At 46.9% G+C, this 19854-nt stretch overlaps 2 pseudogenes; both read right to left on the bottom strand.

Annotated features, from left to right (window-relative positions):
- Positions 1-298: 298 nt before the first annotated feature.
- Positions 299-10410, bottom strand: LOC115592317 (proteinase-activated receptor 1-like; annotated as a pseudogene).
- Positions 10411-12226: 1816 nt separating this feature from the next.
- On the bottom strand, positions 12227-15415 carry LOC115592413 (proteinase-activated receptor 1-like; annotated as a pseudogene).
- Positions 15416-19854: the final 4439 nt, after the last annotated feature.

The following is a 19854-nucleotide window of genomic DNA, read 5'->3' as shown; positions in this document are numbered from 1 at the left end:
CAGAGACTGTGAGCAGGTGAGGCTTTATATTCATCACACTCTCATGATGATGCTGTAACATATTTATTCACAGACCAACGAGACAGACAGTGGTGAATATTTTCATATAAAGTACAAAGTAAGACTTTACTGACAGTTTTATAAAAGTGAAGCATAAGTGCTTTAAAAGACATTCAGCAGATTTATGTACAAAAGAAAAGAAGGTGGTTTACTTCCATTACATGTAAGAAATACAGCTTATGAACTTAAACAACACAGTGCAAAAATACAAGCACTTCATAGTATTGATATTTACTGATGAAGTCCAATATATGAACAATAAACACACTTAAAACAGACAAATAGTGAAACGAGTTTACTACTTATCCTCTTCAACCACAGTAAGAGGATCCGACGTGTTTATTCTGGAGCTTTCTGTGCGGCTGGACTTCAGGATCGCTCTGCTGCTGGATCCGAATCAGTTGTTGAATGACTGATGCTCTTGCCCGCCCTGATGTTCTCACACCTCAGGAAGCTGGACAGTTGTCTCTGACACTGGGACGATCCAAAGTAGTAGACCAGAGGATCCAGGAGGCAGTTCAGACTTCCCAGACACAGGAACACCAGGTAGGCTGAGTAGGAGCTGTTGGCATACTGCTGCTGGTTGTCCTTCATTCCCTCGTGGAACTGCAGGTAGTGGGCGAGCAGCAGACAGTTTGTGGGTGCGAAACACAGCACAAACATCACCAGCATTATTACAGACATCACCACCGCTCTTGTTCTCCTGCGGGAGCGTCCTGGGATCCCGATGGGGACCCTGCTCAGGCACCAGATCACCCGAGCGTAGGACACCACCGTGATGAGCAGTGGCAGGAAGAAGAGGGCGCAGCAGAGGGTGACGAAGTAGATCCTGTACTTCAAGATCAGGTCGTCTATGACCTGGACGTCATGACAGGTGGTGATGTTCAGTGCAGTGATGTGATGAGTCTGTTCGGAGAGGACGAGGGGCACCGAACCAGCAAAGGACAGAATCCACATGGTCACACAGGCGATGATGGAGTTGCGTGGCGTCCTCCAGGACAGGGAGTCGATGGGGTAGACCACACCGAGGAGCCGGTCCACACTGATGCAAGCTATCAGCAGGACCGAACAGTACATGTTCCAGTAGAAGGCTGCGGTGACCACACGGCACATGAACGGTCCGAATACCCAGTCGTTGCCTCTGAAGTGGTAGGAGATCTTGAAGGGGAGCAGGATGCCAAAGATCAGGTCAGCACAGGCCAGATTCAGCATGTAGATCGCTGCCGGCTTCTTGGGCCGGATCCTCCGAGCGAAGGCCAGCAAGGCGCAGAGGTTGATCGGCACGCTGATGAGGACCAGCGAGTAGAAGGATGGGATGAGGACGGTGGACACGGGGCCCGTCAGGAACAGCAGCACATCCTCCGAGATGATCTGGATACGGGATATGGTTGTGTTAGGCTGCCCACCAGCTGTAGAACAATTTGGTTTGATCGAATCACTCTGGTTGAAGGGTTTATCTGTGACTGTTTCGTAATGAAAGCTATAGGTCATCTTGGTTTTCTTTGCACTACCTGAAGGAGAAAATACATGTGTTAGAGCAAAGACACATTTAATCAAGGCATTAACAGGTGTTAGTGATTTATATTGAAGGAACAGTGAACATGAACCCAAACATGAACAATCCAGTCCTCCTCTCCTCCTCCTGATGATATAAAGTCAGGAGAAGTCTTGTAGTCCACAGAACACTTCTGGAGCTTCAGATCAGTAAAACAGATATGCAGCATTCTGCTAAACAGCTGAAGTAGCTGCAGACTTGATTTTTTGGAAAATGAATCTGTTTATTCACTAAGACATAAAACACTTCAAACAGCTGCTGATGAAGTTTCTGTCGATAGAAATGATTTGATTAATTGGCTGATCTTCTCAGATCCATCATGTTACACAGACTGAAGTAGATGACATCATGATATCAAACATCTTCTGACATAATTTCTTACTGTACTTAGATGCATCTTGTGTGTGTGTGTGTGTGTGATGCATCCACATTGTGAAGCAGAAGGTAATTTGAAGTCTTCTTACCGTTTGTGGCAGGAGAAGCAGCACACACACACATCAGGACCACCAGCAGAGCTTTAGGACAAATTGAAGGAAACATTCTGCTGACTGAAAATAAAACAGTTTTAATATCCGTTAATATCTTTTCCCCTTCCGTCAGTCTCGACTCTCAGCGCTGTCTTCTCTGCTGAGATGTTGTTCCTCTCTCAGTCCAGAGGGTCCCAAATGCCTCCATCCACCAATCAGCTGCAGCCTGCAGGCTCAGATGATGTCATCTTCCCATCACACATTAGCAGCCGCATCCATTCAGACAAGGCGCCTAATGAGCCACAGCCAAAACAGGCCAGTTCCTGACAACAATGACCACATTTGATTATTGTAATGCCTTCTGAACAATATTAACAAATAAAGGTAAACTATATATGGGCACTGTGGAGCCCAAAATCTCCTCTGGGCCCCTCAGCTGCCAGATGCTCAGCAGCTAACTGGTGTTTTGGTGCTGTGTACGGTGGCTTTATCAGATGTTTTTTGCTGGATTAAAGACGATTAAAGACACGCGAAGACTGAACCAAAACACTCATTATGTATAAATATTCATGAACCTGTTATATCTCTTTGGCTTTTGTGTTTACTGACTTGTTGTTAGGATCTGCTGTGCCTTGTCAATTTCCAATTGTTTCTTCTCTGTTTTCCCTCCCTTCTTGTTGCATGTTTGTCTCCCTCTGTCTGTCAGTGTTGTCTCAGGCTGGCCTGGACTGACAGGCTTTCTGCTCATCAGCCAGACTCCTCTCACCTACTGCTCTGCTCACCTGCAGTCCATCTACACTAATCACCAGATAACTGTTTTAAGCTGGTCTTTCCCCTCCAGCCTCCTCCAGTTAATTGTGAAACCACCTGTGGTAACACATAGGCCTAGTTGATAAGATTTTTTGTGTATCTCCCCTCTGTATTTTTTCACCTGTCTGAAGCCTGCCTTTACTCCCCTCTGTGCTGCAGATCCGCCACGCGTACCAACCCTGCCCAGCCGTGTCTGTTGTCTCTTCAGTAATCCAGCTCTGGACTATCTATGGAGGACTTTCTGGGAGCTTGATTTTTTTGGCATTGAAAATTGCTTTTGCGTAGAACTCCTGTCTCAGTGTCTGCATTGTGGGTCCAGTTTTGAATACTATGCAGTATAACAGAACAAACTGACCACAATGGAACCTGCAGGCACTACCCAGGAGGAACAGAACCCTGTACAGTATGCACTCTCCAGTTAGGGAGCTCTGCTCGGGCACCATGAGCAACTCCTAAATGACTTGTTTGAGAGCAACTGCAACATGACACAGCAAGTCTTTGAGTTAGCCAGACAAATCTCTGTACTCACCTCTTCCTCCACACCTGCAGTACCTTTTCCACAATCACCCTCTGGATCAGTTCCACAACCTCCTATCAGAGATGCCTACACTACGGATCCAGAACCTTTTCATGGAGACCTGGGTAAATGTAGGGGATTCCTGCTCAAGTGTGACCTTGTCTTCCGGCAGCGTCCCCTCACCTTCACCAATGACTCGACAAAGGTACATTATGTCATGTGCTTACTAAGAGGGAGAGCTCTTGCTTGGGCAGAAACAGTGAACTCTCACACTGGGGTCAGCTCACGTACCTTTGAAGATTTTGAAGCAAGACTCAAGGTGGTTTTCGACCACCCGAATCATTTTGGCAAAGCTGCTAGCCACCTGCCATCAGGGGTCCCGCACAGTGGCAGATTACTCTGAGTTCTTGACCTTGGCTGCAGATGCTAACTGGAACGGCCGGCTGCTCTGCCTTCCCCGCACGTACACCCCTCAGACCTGCCAGACCAGCTACCCAGTCAGATGACTCAGCCCAACCTCTCGCTCTCTTGAGGAGCCCATGCAACTGGGTTGCGCCAATCTTACGCAAGCAGAGCATCTTTGGAAGATTCAAGCTGGCGTGTGCTTGTACTGTGGTAAGCCCGGTAACTATCTTGCTTGCTGTCCAGTTTGACCAAAAGATCTGGCTCATCATTAGCAGTGGGGGTACTGATGAGCCTGATACTCAGAACTGTTCCTGCCCCGCTGAAGTCCCGGTTACAAATACAGGCCCCTCTCTGCATGGACGGACTGCTTCTCCAGTTACTTGCCCTCCTTGATTCTGGGGCGGAGGGTAATTTTTTGGACCACCAACCCGCTGTCAAAGCTGGGAGGGAGCTGGAACTGCTGGAAGACCCTATTACAGCTCTCGCCCTTAATGGTAGTCTCCTGGCTAAGGAAACACACAAGACATCCCCTGTCACACTCATTCTGTCTGGAAATTACTATGAAACCATCACTTTTCATCTTATCGATGCTCCTGATACCCCCCTGGTTCTTGGTCACGCATGGTTAGTTCGACATTATCCCCACATGGACTGTTCTGCTGGGAGAATAATTGGCTGGAGTAAGTCCTGTCATTCTGTCTGTTTACAATATGATCTGTCCCCTGTAGATGACGCCCTGTTCCGCCAATTCTCCTCCAAGGAACCAAACTCCGCCTTGGACACCATCTTTGCCAAAGAACAGGTCATCGGCATGCTTACCTGGGGGATCAAGGAGACGGTTAGAGAGGCACAGCAAAAACAACCTGATCCAGGTAACAGCCCTGCTAATTGTCTTGTCCCCAACAACGTACGCTCCTAGGTACTGCAGAAGGTTCACACCTTTCGTTTCGCATGCCATCCCGGGGTCATCCACGCCACCTCACTCCTCAAGTTGCATTTCCGGTGGCCCACCATGGAAAACAACACAAAGCATTTTTTGGCAGCGTGTTCTGTTTGTGCTGGAGGCAAGGCATCCCACCGTCCACCAGCTGGCTTAGTCTCGGACCGCGGCCCACAGTTCATCTCCCGAATTTGGCATGCATTCTGCAAGGCCTTGGGGGCCTCTGTCAGTATGTCCTCATGTTTCCACCCCCAGACCAACGGCCAGGCAGAGAGGACCACCCAGGACCTGAAGACCACCCTACGCTGTGTGGCAGCTGCAAACCCCAACAGCTGGAGCACTTATCTGGCCTGGGTTGATTATTCTCATAATTCATTAACAGGCTTGGGGAGTAACGGACTACATGTTACGGCGTTACGCAATTAGGATACAAAAAACAGTAACTGTATTCAGTTACAGTTAAAGGAAAAAAAGACGTAATCAGATTACAGATACATCTGGAAAAAAATGGGATTATTAGTTGGATTACAATTAAAATATATGATGATGAATGATGAGTGAATGTGAATGAATGAATTAATCTAACACTTGCCAATGCGGCAATGCCGTATGCACGCGCGCACACATTACTACAGTTCACGACAAGTCAGTCACAACGATGCTCTGCTCTCAAGTGAAGCCAGACGGCTCATTATGGCCTCGAGCGCTAGAGAAAAAAATGCTTTCACTGCATGGAAATTTCGCCATTACTTTGTTTCTAAAGAAGAAAGGGGGAACATCACGGTACAGTGCAAGCTATGCCTCCCAGCTGTGCACACACTGTCATCGTCCAAGGACTCCACATCTAATTTAAAGAAACATTTAATGGTAAGTGAAACTGCGAATGTTAGCTAGCTACACAGAAATTCTGTTAGCTAAAGTTAACATTAGTTAGCCTGTTAACCAGGCTCGGGCTGTCATTGTTACTACTACTGCTACTACTGCTGCTGCTGCTACTACTACTACTACTACTACTACTACTATTTTGGGTCTGTGGGTGGTGCTGCTGGTGACCGGGATGGTATGTGTTTAGATTTTTTGGTAGTTTTGAAGTTTGAGCATGACGTTCAAATGTGAATGCCTCAACATCATTTAGCTAAATGATCACAGAAGTTTTTATTTCTGATATAATTTAACATGCTGTAGTACGAAGGCTTGTTTTGGTTCGCTCCCGTTTGCCCTGTTAAAATGAAGACATTACATTGTTAATACAAACTCAAAACTTCCTGTGTCCGTCTCAAATTAAAAGTCCTCTAGCATAAATAGCCCAGTAGGCTTTTATTGTGAAACATTTGCATCTTATCTTATGGATATTTCTTCTTTCTTATCTTTATTTGCATTTGTATTGAGGTAATCCAAAAGTAACTTAAAGTAATCAAGTTACATTACTTTAATATTGTGGTATTTGGATTATGTTACTGACTACATTTTTTAACAGGTAATTAGTAACTGTTTCGGACTACATTTTTAAAGTAACCCTCCCAACACTGTTCATTAACCTGTTCTGCCATGGGTTTATCCCCCTTTGAAGCCTCCTTGGGCTATTAGCCCCCAGACAGGAGGTTGAGCTGGCAATATCCTCGGTCCAACATTACATTCTGAGGTGCAGGGAGATCTGAAGAAAGACCCAGGCAGCACTGCTTCGGACTAAGTAAAGAAACCAACCCTCTGCCAATCAACACAGAAATCCTGCCCCGCAATACCAACCAGGTCAGTTTGGTTACCTTTTAAGAATATCCCACTGCGCACTAAATCCAGGAAGCTCTCACCTCGCTACATTGGCCCCTTTGTCATTGAGTGAGTCATAAACCCCACTGCTGTTAGAGTGAAACTCCCCAGAAGCATGAAGATCCATCCAACCTTCCATGTCTCTCAGCTGAAGCCTGTTCATACCAGTGCACTGTAGGCCATGTTTTACTTTCTGTTAACTTTCCTATTCAAAATATTGTTTTAAATATGTCACATTTGTATAAAAAAAAATGTGATATGACATTCCTATGAAAAAAATATTAATATAAATGTAGAACTTTAATGAAAAAAAGGTTTGTTTTTATGAATATGAAGAGTAGAAGGTTGAACAATTTGTGTTGACATGTAGGAAGGAAAAGTCAAAAACTGTCAGGTAAATAGATACTCAAGTAAATTAAAGATACCTGAAAAATCTTCTTTCATGCAGTAACAAAGTATTTGAACTTCTCTTTTATATCTGATGTAGATTAATATCACTGCTGCATTAATGTGTTTGGATCAATTTACACCTGTAGGTGTTGAAGGCTGAGCTCAGTTTAACTGCTTTTAAACCTTCAGTTTATCACAAATATTCAACATTAGGAGCATCTGGGGATACAAGGTTTTCACCGGACAGGAAGAGTGTGAAAAGTAACTAGTAATTTACATCCAGACATAACTCCATACACACTGGTAGTTTTGATTGGAGTTCATCCTTCAGGTGATCTTTTACCAACAGTACAGTCGCACCACCTGCTGGAGGAGAAAACAACTTGGATGATGTTGTAAAACGACACGATGCAGATAAAGTTCTTCACATTTCCCACCAGCAGAGAGCAGCAGGAGACCAGAGACTGTGAGCAGGTGAGGCTTTATATTCATCACACTCTCCTGATGATGCTGCAACATATTTATTCACAGACCAACTAGACAGAAAGTGGTGAATATTTTCAAATAAAGTACAAAGTAAGACTTTACTGACAGTTTTATAAAAGTGAAACATAAGTGCTTTAAAAGATGTTCAGCAGATTTATATACAAGAGAAAAAGGAGGTTGTTTCCCTCCATTAAATGTAAGAAATACAGCTTATAAACTTAAACAACGCAGTGCAAAAATAAACGCTTTTTATTGTATCAATATTAACTGATGAAGTCCAATATATGAACAATAAACACACGTAAAACAGACAAATAGTGGAACGAGTTTAATACTTATCATCCTCAACCACAGTAAGAGAGTCCGACGTGTTTATTCTGGAGCTTTCTGTGCAGCTGGACTTCAGGATCGCTCTGCTGCTGTACCTGCATGAATCAGTTGTTGAATGACTGATGCTCTTGCCTGCCCTGATGTTCTCACACCTCAGGAAGCTGGACAGTTGTTTCTGACACTGGGACGATCCAAAGTAGTAGACCAGAGGATCCAGGAGGCAGTTCAGACTTCCCAGACACAGGAACACCAGGTAGGCTGAGTAGGAGCTGTTGGCATCCTGCTGCTGGTTCTCCTTCATTCCCTCGTTAAACTGCAGGTAGTGGGCGAGCAGCAGACAGTTTGTGGGTGCGAAACACAGCACAAACATCACCAGCACTGTTACAGACATGACAGCCGCTCTTGTTCTCCTGCGGCAGCGTCCTGGGACCCCGGCGGGGACCCTGCTCAGGCACCAGATCACCCGAGCGTAGGACACCACCGTGACGAGTAGCGGCAGGAAGAAGAGGGCGCAGCAGAGGGTGACGAAGTAGATCCTGTACTTCCAGATCAGATCGTCTATGACCTGGACGTCATGACAGGTGGTGATGTTCAGTGCAGTGATGTGATGAGTCTGTTCGGAGAGGACGAGGGGCACCGAACCAGCAAAGGACAGAATCCACATGGTCACACAGGCGATGATGGAGTTGCGTGGCGTCCTCCAGGGCAGGGAGTCGATGGGGTAGACCACACCGAGGAGCCGGTCCACACTGATGCAAGCTATGAGGAGGACCGAGCAGTACATGTTCCAGTAGAAGGCTGCAGTGACAACACGGCACATGAACGGTCCAAATATCCAGTCGTTTCCTCCGAAGTGGTAGGAGATCTTGAAGGGGAGCAGGATGCCAAAGATCAGGTCAGCACAGGCCAGATTCATCATGTAGATCACTGCCGGGTTCTTGGGCCGGATCCCCCGGGCAAAGGCCAGCAAGGCGCAGAAGTTGATCGGCACACTGATGAGGACCAGCGAGTAGAAGGACGGGATGAGGACGGTGGACACGGGGCCCGTCAGGAACAGCAGCACATCATCTGAGATGATCTGCCTTCTTGATTTGGTTGTGTTCGACCGCCCACCAGCAGTAGAACAATTCGGTTTGATCGAATCACTCTGGTCGAAGGGTTTATCTGTGACTGTTTCGTAACGAACAGGAAAGGTCATCTTGGTTTTCTTTGCACTACCTGAAGGAGAAAATACATGTGTTAGGGCAATGACACATTTAATCAAGGCATTAACAGGTGTTAGTGATTTATATTAAAGGAACAGTCCACCCAAACATGCAAAATCCAGTCCTCCTCTCCTCCCTCCTGATGATATAAAGTCAGGAGAAGTCTTGCAGTCCACAGAACATTTCTGGAGCTTCAGATCAGGAAAACAGATATGCAGCATTCTGCTAAACAGCTGAAGCAGCTGGAGACTTGACTTTTTTGAAAGATGTCTGAATCTGTTTATTCAATAAAACATTAAACACTTCAAACAGCTACAGAAAGTTTCTGTCGATAGAAATTATCTGATTTATCGGCTGATCCTCTCAGATTCATCTTGTTACACAGACTGAAGTAGATGACATCATGATATCAAACATCTTCTGACATCATTTCTTAATGTCAGTGCGTTTACATGACACTCGAGAAAACCGAATTACTGGGTTAGTCCGACTATGATTGGATTTTTAAGATACATGTATACACCTTAGTCTCACTAAATTCAGACCGGATTGGATTTCTCATAGTCGGATTAAAACACCTAGATTATTCCACTGATAGTCGCATTACTCGTGCATGTATACGTTCAATCAGATCGGATCGGATTTTTGTGTTCTGCACAGGCTCGAGATCTTTTTCGGGGCCGTGAGCCGGAAGTAGAAGATGGCGGCGGCGTCTTTCCTCCGAAATAATTGCAAGCAAGAGCACCATTGTGCATCTAGTTTGTGTAATTATCATGTACACCATATAGGAAATGTATAAAGATGTAGCTTTGTCTCGCTCTTTGTACACCATCTTTCTCGAATGCCGAGGCAGTCTGTTGTTGCTGGTGACGTAAAGAGGTCAGCCGGAGGTGGCTCTGTTACCACTAGTTGAAATGGGTACAGCGCCGCCTATCGTACCGGGGTATGACATGCTTCAGCCAGTAATTGGATTTTCTCACCAGCATGTGTACTGTGGCAATTGCAGTTGTCTGATTGAGTAGCATAGTCGAACTATGGCTGTAATCTGACTAAGCTGTGCATGTAAACGTAGTGAGAGTGTGTGTGTGTGTGTGTGTGTGTGTGTGTGTGTGTGTGTGATGCATCAACATTGTGAAGCAGAAACTAATTTGAGGTCTTCTTACCGTTTCTGGCAGCAGCAGCAGCAGCGCACACACACATCAGGGCCAACAACAGAGCTTTAGGACAAACTGAAGGAAACATTCTGCTGATTGAAAATGAAAATAATCTTAATATCAGTTAATATCTTTTTCCCCCACCAGTCTGGACTCTCCGCTCTGTCCTCTCTTCTGAGCTGTGGTTCTGCTCACAGTTCAGAGGGTTCCAAATGACTCCATCCACCAATCAGCTCCAGCCTGCAGGTTCAGACCTGCTTCCCGCCACACAGCAGCAACCGCATCCAATCAGACAAGGCACCTAGTGAGCGGTAGCCAAACCAAGCCAGTTCCTGAGAACCATGACATCATTTGATTATTGTGATGCCTTCTGAACAATGTTAACAAATACAAACAAAGGTAAACTTTATACTGGTGCACTGTGGAGCCCAAAACCGGTTTTGGGCTGCAATAACTCCTCTGGGCTTTTCAGCTGCCAAATGCTCAGCAGCCAACTGGTGTTTTGGTGCTGTGTATGGTGGGTTTATCAGACGTTTTTTGCTGGCTGACACTATTAAAGACACGCGAAGACTAAACCAAAACACTTATTATGTATGAATATTTATGAACCTGTTCTATCACTTTGGCAGTTGTGTTTACTGACTTGTTGTTATGATCTGCTGTGCCTTCTCAATTTCCCCTTGTTTCTACCCCGTGGTGACACATAGGCCTAATTGAGGAGATTTTGTGTAACTCTGCTCTGTGTTTTTTCACCTGTCTGAAGCCTGCCCGCCACATGTACCAGCCCGTCCAGTCCTGCCCAGTCTTGCCTGTTTAATCTTCAGAAATCCAGCTATGGACTATCTATGCAGGATTTTCTGGAAGCTGCCGCTGTTTTTTGAACTCCTGTCTCAGCGTCTGTATTGTGGGTCCACTTTCAAATACTCCGCAGTATAACAGAATGAACTGACCACAATGGAACCTGCAGGCACTACCCAGGAGGAATAGAACCCCGTACAGTATGCGCTCTCCAGTCAGGGAGCTCTGCTCGGGCAGCATGAGCAACTCTTAAATGCCTTGTTTGAGAGCAACCGCAAAATAACACAGCAAGTCTCTGAGTTAGCCAGACAAATCTCTGTACTCACCTCTAGCTCTTCACCTGCAGTATCTTTTCCACAATCACCCTCTGGATCAGCTCCACAACCTCCTATCAGAGACTCACAGATCCGGAACCTTTTATTGGAGACCTGGATAAATGTCGGGGATTCCTGCTTCAGTGTGACCTTGGCAGTGTCCCCTTACCTTCACCAATGACTCCACAAAGGTACATTATGTCATGGGCTTACTAAGGGGGAGAGTTCTTGCTTGGGCAGAAAGAGTGAACTCTCACACTGGGGTCAGCTCACGTACCTTTGATGATTTTGAAGTGGTTTTCGACCACCCGAATCACGTTGGCAAAGCTGCTAGCCACCTGCCATCAGGGGTCCCGAACAGTGGCAGATTACTCTGAGTTCTGGACCTTGGCTGCAGATGCTAATTGGAATGGCTGGCCGACTGTTCCTGTCCCACTGAAGTCCTGGTTACAAATACAGGCCACTCTCTGCATGGATGGACTGTGTGGTTTCTGGGCTTTCTTCCTCAAAGGTGTCGGCGTGTAGTTTGATGATAAAAGAATTCTGCGGAGGCAAGGCTGGGTGGAATGATCTTTATTGAAACAGGTCTCAAGCCAGTGTCCGATTCAGAAAGCGGCCGCTTTTCTGGTTGTCTCATGTGAATTAATATCACTGCTGCATTAATGTGTTTGGATCATTTTACAGCTGTAGGTGTTGAAGGCTGAGCGCAGTTTAACTACTTTAACTACTTTAAAACCTTCAGTTTATCACAAATATTCAACAATAGGTTGATCTGGAGATACAAGGTTTTCACCTGACAGGAAGAGCGTGAAAAGTAACTCGTAATTTACATCCAAACATAACTCCATACACACTGGTAGTTTTGATTGGAGTTTATCCTTCAGGTTATCTTTTATCAACAGTACTGTAGCGTCACCTGCTGGAGGAGAAAACAACTTGGACGATGTTGTAAATTGACACGATGCAGATAAAGTACTTCACATTTCCCACCAGCAGAGAGCAGCAGGAGACCAGAGACTGTGAGCAGGTGAGGCTTTATATTCATCACACTCTCATGATGATGCTGTAACATATTTATTCACAGACCAACGAGACAGACAGTGGTGAATATTTTCATATAAAGTACAAAGTAAGACTTTACTGACAGTTTTATAAAAGTGAAGCATAAGTGCTTTAAAAGACATTCAGCAGATTTATGTACAAAAGAAAAGGAGGTTGTTTCCTTCCATTACATGTAAGAAATACAGCTTATAAACTTAAACAACACAGTGCAAAAATAAAGGCTCTTCATAGTATCGATATTTACTGATGAAGTCCAATATATGAACAATAAACACACTTAAAACAGACAAATAGTGAAACGAGTTTAATACTTATCCTCTTCAACCACAGTAAGAGGATCCGACGTGTTTATTCTGGAGCTTTCTGTGCGTCTGGCTCGGCTGCTGGACCTGCATCAGGTGGTGAATGGCTGATGCTCTTGCTCGCCCTGATCTTCTCACACCTCAGGAAGCTGGACAGTTGTTTCCGACACTGGGACGATCCAAAGTAGTAGACCAGAGGATCCAGGAGGCAGTTCAGACTTCCCAGACACAAGAACACCATGTAGGCTACATAGGAGCTGTTGGCAACCTGCTGCTGGTTGTCCTCCATTCCCTCGTGGAACTGCAGGTAGTGGGCGAGCAGCAGACAGTTTGTGGGTGCGAAACACAGCACAAACATCACCAGCACTGTTACAGACATCACCACCGCTCTTGTTCTCCTGCGGGAGCGTCCTGGGACCCCGGCGGGGACCCTGCTCAGGCACCAGATCACCCGAGCGTAGGACACCACCGTGACGAGCAGCGGCAGGAAGAAGAGGGCGCAGCAGAGGGTGACGAAGTAGATCCTGTACTTCCAGATCAGATCGTCCATGGCCTGGACGTCATAACAGGTGGTGATGTTCAGTTCAGTGATGTGATAAGTCTGTTCGGAGAGGACGAGGGGCACTGAACCAGCAAAGGACAGAATCCACATGGTCACACAGGCGATGATGGCGTTGCGTGGTGTCCTCCAGGACAGGGAGTTGATGGGGTAGACCACACCGAGGAGCCGGTCCACACTGATGCAAGCTATGAGGAGGACCGAGCAGTACATGTTCCAGTAGAAGGCTGCGGTGACCACACGGCACATGAACGGTCCGAATACCCAGTCGTTGCCTCTGAAGTGGTAGGAGATCTTGAAGGGGAGCAGGATGCCAAAGATCAGGTCAGCACAGGCCAGATTCATCATGTAGATTGCTGCCGGCTTTTTGGGCCGGATCCTCCAGGCGAAGGCCAGCAAGGCGCAGAAGTTGATCGGCACGCTGATGATGACCAGCGAGTAGAAGGACGGGATGAGGACGGTGGACACGGGGCCCGTCAGGATCAGCAGCACATCCTCTGAGATGATCTGCTTTCTTGATTTGGTTGTGTTCGGCTGCCCACCAGCAGTAGAATTAATCTCTGTGATCAAAACATCCTCCTCTACGTATTTCAAATCTATGATGAGGTAATGAACTTGGTCACTCTCGTCAGGCAAAGTCTGATATTCCATGGGTTCATATGTGACTGTTATGTGAACAAGAACGAACAAGAACAAGAACAGGTGTTAGTGATTTATATCAAAGGAACAGTCCACCCAAACATGAACAATCCAGTCATCCTCCCCTCTATCCTGATGATATAAACAGTGTTGGGTTAGTGCGTCGATAATGGAACAGCAATTGATTGGGGTTTGGCACAAGGTACCTTTCACCATCACCGATTGGTTAGTCGCCACCCGCAAGGGATAACAATGGCAGCGTCAAAAACACAAGCAGAACATGCTGCTGCATGCGACTTGCCTGAAGACCCCCCGCTGCCTTAAGCCACTTTTGACGGTTGGAGGTACAAACATTACTTTGTTTGGTGAACGTAAGGAAAATAACTTGACTGTAAGGTGCACACTTTGTCTGTGTTGGAAACTTCTCTCCACCGCTGCTAACACTACCTCAAACTTAACGAAGCATCCGGAAGCATCTACAGAGACAGCAGGCACACACACAAAACTTGTTGCTAAGGAACCGTGGAGCAACATGAATGTAAAGAGTAATGTAACTAATTACTTTCTTCAGGGAGTAATCATGTAATGTAAGGCATTAATATTTTTGAGAGTAATGTGTAATGAGAGTAAATATATTAATGTGTAATATATAACTTTTTTGAGTAACGAGCCCCAACACTGGATCAGAATCAGAATCAGAAAAACTTTATTGTCCCCTGCAAAAAGCAGTGGAAATTCGTCTTTGACGTGTTCACAGATGTGCATAGAAGAAAGAAAAATAAACACAAGTTAAAAACACAGTTAACATAAAAACAGCAACACAATAAAATAAAATAAATACAGTGCAATACGTACAATACAGAATGAGGACATTAAAAAGGATTTTATAGTGCATTGTTGATGGCGGATGGGATGAATGATTTTTTCACTAAGTTTGTGCGAGCTCGTGGGACCCTGTAGCGACGGCCTGAAGGAAGGAGTTGGAATGAGTTGTGGAGTGGATGTGAAGTCTTGTAGTCCACAGAACATTTCTGGAGCTTCAGATCAGTAAAACAGAGTTGCAGAGTTGCTGCTAAACAACTGAAGTAGCTGGAGGCTGTCTGAAAGATGTCTGAATCTGTTTATTCACTAAAGGGGGGTACACACATCAGGAGTCGTCGGCTTTCCCCACACACATGAAGATTTTTCGTCGTAAATATTGAACAAGTTTAACATTTACGATTGTCGGCCGCGACCCGTTTCTGAGCAAATTATCGGGACAAATTGACTCTTAACACACCACAGACCACAGGATAATTGTATAGGATAATCTTATAAGACAGAAGATAATCTTCTGTGGTCAGGAAGGGGTAAAATCGGAGCAAAATCAGCCTGATTATCGTTATGTGTGTACCCCCCTTAAGACATAAAACACTTCAACCAGCTGCTGATGAAGTTTCTTTCAATAGAATCTATTTGATTCATCGGCTGATCATCTCAGATTCATAAGGTTCATCAAGCTGAAGTAGATGACATCATATCAAACATCTTCTGACATAATTTATTAACGTAACGTGTGTGTGTGTGTTTCTTTGTGTGTGTGTGTGTGTGTGTGTGTGATGCATCCACACTGTGAAGCAGAAAGTAATATGAAGTCTTCTTACGGTTTCTGGCAGCAGCAGCAGCACACACACACATCAGGACCACCAGCAGAGCTTTAGGACAAACTGAAGGAAACATTCTGCTGACTGAAAATAAAAACTGTTTTAATATCCGTTAATATCTTTCCCCGCCAGTCTCGACTCTCAGCTCGGTTCTCTCTGCTGCTCGTCTTCAGTCACTCACAGTTTAACTGAGCTGTGGTTCCTCTCACAGTCCAGAGGGTCGCAAATGACACCGTCCACCAATCAGCTGCAGCCTGCAGGCTCAGATGATGTTACCTTCCCACCACACAGCAGCAGCAGCATCCAATCTGACAAGCCGCCTAATGAGCCACAGCCAAAACAGGCCACTTCCTGAGAACCATGACATCATTTGATTATTGTGATGCCTTCTGAACAATGTTTACAAACTAGAGAAGGCAAGTTCTGAAAAACTTGCGGTTGTGAATGCTCCCTGTTGACCAGCTAAAGCCAAATGCAGATTGCTGGCTGTGAAAACTTTGAATAATGTCAAGAATATCTAAAAACTGTGAAATAATTTAGGATTTGTTGAAAAACTGAAGCCAAACTGAATTGGTGGCTTTAATTCGAAACTGCAGTGCTGTCTTGAATTTGTGTTGAAAAGCAGCTGATGGAGTATGAAGAGATGTTGCATGAAGAGATGTTGCACTGAGAATGAATCAAATACTCTGAATCGGACTGAGAAATGCAATAAATGTCAATATATCAATGATTGGGGACATTTCAATATTTGAATGGAGTTCCTGGCTTGAATGAATGAAAAGATAATAGTTAAATACAGTTGAAATGTTTGGCAATGTACTGTGTTTGTGTGTGTGCGTGCATGCGAGTGCAAGCTTAAGCATGGCTGTGTATGTGTCTGTACATGTGTGGTCATGTGTGTATGCTTACACATGCATATGTGTGTGTGTGTGTGTGTGTGTATTAAACTCATTGATAAATCTGTCTCTCTGTGTTGGCCCAGTTGACGGTAGCCGGGTCGGTCCTGGTAATGGAATGTGAGAGTTAGGTTCTCTGCAAAACAGTAACTGCTATCACTCAAATAATGATATGGTCAAAACTCGAGAGTCTTTTGAGCATTCTGTGAAATTTTTGCATGTGTGTGGTCAAAAATGTGTCTTGTGGAGCAGTTTAGAAAAGTAGATGTGTTTCCCTGCCTCACGATATTTTTCCTCTCAAATAATGGGACTTAATGCGGCAGTTGGTTGGTGCTCCTGTCAGTTAAACGCCCACCGAGCCAAAAGTTTTTGTCCGATTGCCTCCAGAGATCCACTGTAACACCAGCACAAGTGTACCTACAAGCTGATGTTTTTATTTTCTGCTGGAGTGAAAATTGTGGAAATGAGGACGAGTTGAAGATGAGATTTTCTCAATTTTTTGGAGCTCATCCCCACTCTGTCAGTTGGCTCCTGCACTCGCTGTCAGAATTCCATCCCATACACCCCAATGCAAAAAGCTCAAAGTGGCCGAAAAGTTATCAATGTTTGAACTGCGACTGTGCAAAAAGTATGAAGCACCAGCCTGTCCAGCCCTGCTCAGTCTTGCCTGTTGTCTCTTCAGTAATCCTGCTCTGCACTTCCCACGTAGGACTTTCTGGGAGCTGCTGCCGTTTTTTGAACCCTTTGATTTATAAAAACTGCCTTTGCTTAGAACTCCTGTCTCAATGTGCACTGTGGGTTCAGTTTTGAATACTACGTAATATAACAGAATGAACTGGCCACAATGGAACCTGTAGGCACTCCCCAGGAGGAACAGAACCCTGTACAGTATGCGCTCTTTAGTCAGGGAGCTCTGCTCGGGCATTATGAGCAACTCATAAATGCCTTGTTTGAGAGCAACTGCAACATGACATAGCAAGTCTCTGAGTTCCTCTTCACCTACAGTACCTTTTACACAACCACCTTCTGGATCAGTTCCACAACCTCCTATCAGAGACTCCTACACTACGGATTCAGAACCTTTTCATGGAGACCTGGACCGCGTTTCGATATCCATACTTCCTGTACTTACTATACTTAGTTTGAGTACTTAGGGTGTTCCGATATCGATTGCGGCGAAAAGAAGTGTACCATAAGGACCCGGATGGTGACCTCATAACGGCAAAAGCGTCGAGTGTGCGACGATGTTCACTTTACACACTCGACGGCCGCCATCTTATCTACGTAGCGGAAGAAGCAGAGCCAGGCTGAGGCGCTCAACTCGTTTTTTTTTTTTAAATGGCTACTGAGCTCCTCCTTGAACCGGCACCTTTTCGTGGTGGAGGGGTTTGAGCACCCGAATGATCCTAGGAGCTATGTTGTCCGGGGCTTAATGCCCCTGGTAGGGTCTCCCAAGGCAAACAGGTCCTAGGTGACGGGTCAGACTAAGATCGGTTCACTCGCCCCTGATGAATACAAGAAGACCAAGGACGTGCACGTCGCCCGGATCGGCATCACCGGGGCCCCACCCTGGAGCCAGGCCTGGGGTTGGGGCTCGCAGGCGAGCGCCTGGTGGCCGGGTCTCTGCCCACGGGACCCGGCCGGGCGCAGCCCGAACGAGCAACGTGGGCCCGCCCTCCCGTGGGCTCACCACTCGCGGGAGGGTTCAGAAGGGGCCGGTGCAGAGGGATATGGGTGGCGGTCGTGGGCGGGGGCCCCGGCGGCCCAATCCCCGGATGGTGACTCTAGTCATGGGGACATGGAATGTCACCTCACTGGGGGGGAAAGAGCCTGAGCTGGTGCGGGAGGTTGAGCGGTACCGGCTAGAAATGCCGGCGAGAGGCGGCAAGCTGGTGTGGGCTTGCTTATAGCCCCCCAGCTCAGCCGCCATGTGTTGGAGTTCTCCCCGGTGAACGAGAGGGTCGTTTCCCTGCGCCTTCGGGTCGGGGATAGGACTCTCACCGTTGTCTCGGCTTATGGGCCGAACAGCGGTGCAGAGTACCCAGCCTTCTTGGAGTCCCTGGGAGGGGTACTGGAGAGTGCTCCAACCGGGGACTCCGTCGTTCTCCTGGGGGACTTCAACGCCCACGTGGGCGATGACAGTGTTACCTGGAGGGGTGTGATTGGGAGGAACGGCCTCACCGATCTGAACCCGAGTGGTGTTTTGTTACTGGACTTCTGTGCTAGTCACAGTTTGTCCATAACAAACACCATGTTCAAGCATAAGGGTGTCCATATGTGCACGTGGCACCAGGACACCCTAGGCCGGAGATCAATGATCGACTTTGTGGTCGTGTCATCTGACCTCCGGCCGTATGTCTTGGACACTCGGGTGAAGAGAGGGGCTGAGCTGTCAACTGATCACCACCTGGTGGTGAGTTGGATCCGCTGGCGGGGGAGGAAGCTGGACAGACCTGGCAGACCCAAACGCATCGTGATGGTCTGCTGGGAACGTCTGGCAGAACCCTCTGCCAGGGAGATCTTTAACTCCCACCTCCGGGAGAGCTTTGACCAGATCCCGAGGGAGGCTGGGGACATTGAGTCCGAATGGACCATGTTCTCCACCTCCATTGTTGACGCGGCTGTCCGGAGCTGTGGCCGTAAGGTCTCCGGTGCCTGTCGCGGCGGCAATCCCCGAACCCGGTGGTGGACCCCGGAAGTAAGGGTTGCTGTCAAGCTGAAGACTGACAGACGGATCGGTGCAGCGGCCGCAGTAATGCGGTCTTTGTATCGGTCCGTCGTGGTGAAGAGAGTTCACCATTTTTTCGATTTACCAGTCAATCTACGTTCCAACCCGTAGATTGACGTTCCAACCCTGGGCGGCTGTAGCTCAGTGGGTAGAGCTGGTTGACTGGTGATCAGAAGATCACTGGTTCAAATCCCAGCTCCCCAGGGCGGGACTGAGCTACAAGTCGAAGTATCCTTGAGCAAGATACTGAACCCCGAAGTTGCTCCTGATGTGCAGTTGGCACCTTGTGAAGGCAGCCACTGCCATCAGTAAGGGTCCTGCGATGAGCTGGCGACTCGTCCAGGGTGTACCCTGGCCTACGCCCATAGAGTAAGACTGGATTTGGCCCCAGTAAGCCCCGCAACCCCTTAGGGTTCCCGCGACCCTCATGGATAAGCGGAAAAGAAAACGGAACGGAACGGAACAGTCAATCTACGTTCCAACCCTCACCTATGGCCATGAACTTTGGGTCATGACCGAAAGAATAAGATCCCGGATACAAGCGGCCGAAATGAGTTTCCTCCACAGGGTGGCAGGGCGCTCCCTTAGAGATAGGGTGAAGAGCTCTGTCACCCGGGAGGAGCTCAGAGTAGAGCCGCTGCTCCTCCACATTGAGAGGAGCCAGCTGAGGTGGCTCGGGCATCTGTTTCGGATGCCCCCGGGACGCCTCCCTCGGGAGGTGTTCCTGGCATGTCCCTCCGGGAGGAGACCCCGAGGAAGACCCAGGACACGCTGGTGTGACTATGTCGCCCAGCTGGCCTGGGAACGCCTTTGGGTCCTCCCGGAAG

The sequence above is a fragment of the Sparus aurata genome, chromosome 12 (assembly GCF_900880675.1).
Source record: "Sparus aurata chromosome 12, fSpaAur1.1, whole genome shotgun sequence".
NCBI classification, from domain to species: domain Eukaryota; kingdom Metazoa; phylum Chordata; class Actinopteri; order Spariformes; family Sparidae; genus Sparus; species Sparus aurata.
The sequence above is the reverse complement of the archived record's forward strand: the minus strand, read 5'-3'. Positions and strand labels throughout refer to the sequence as shown.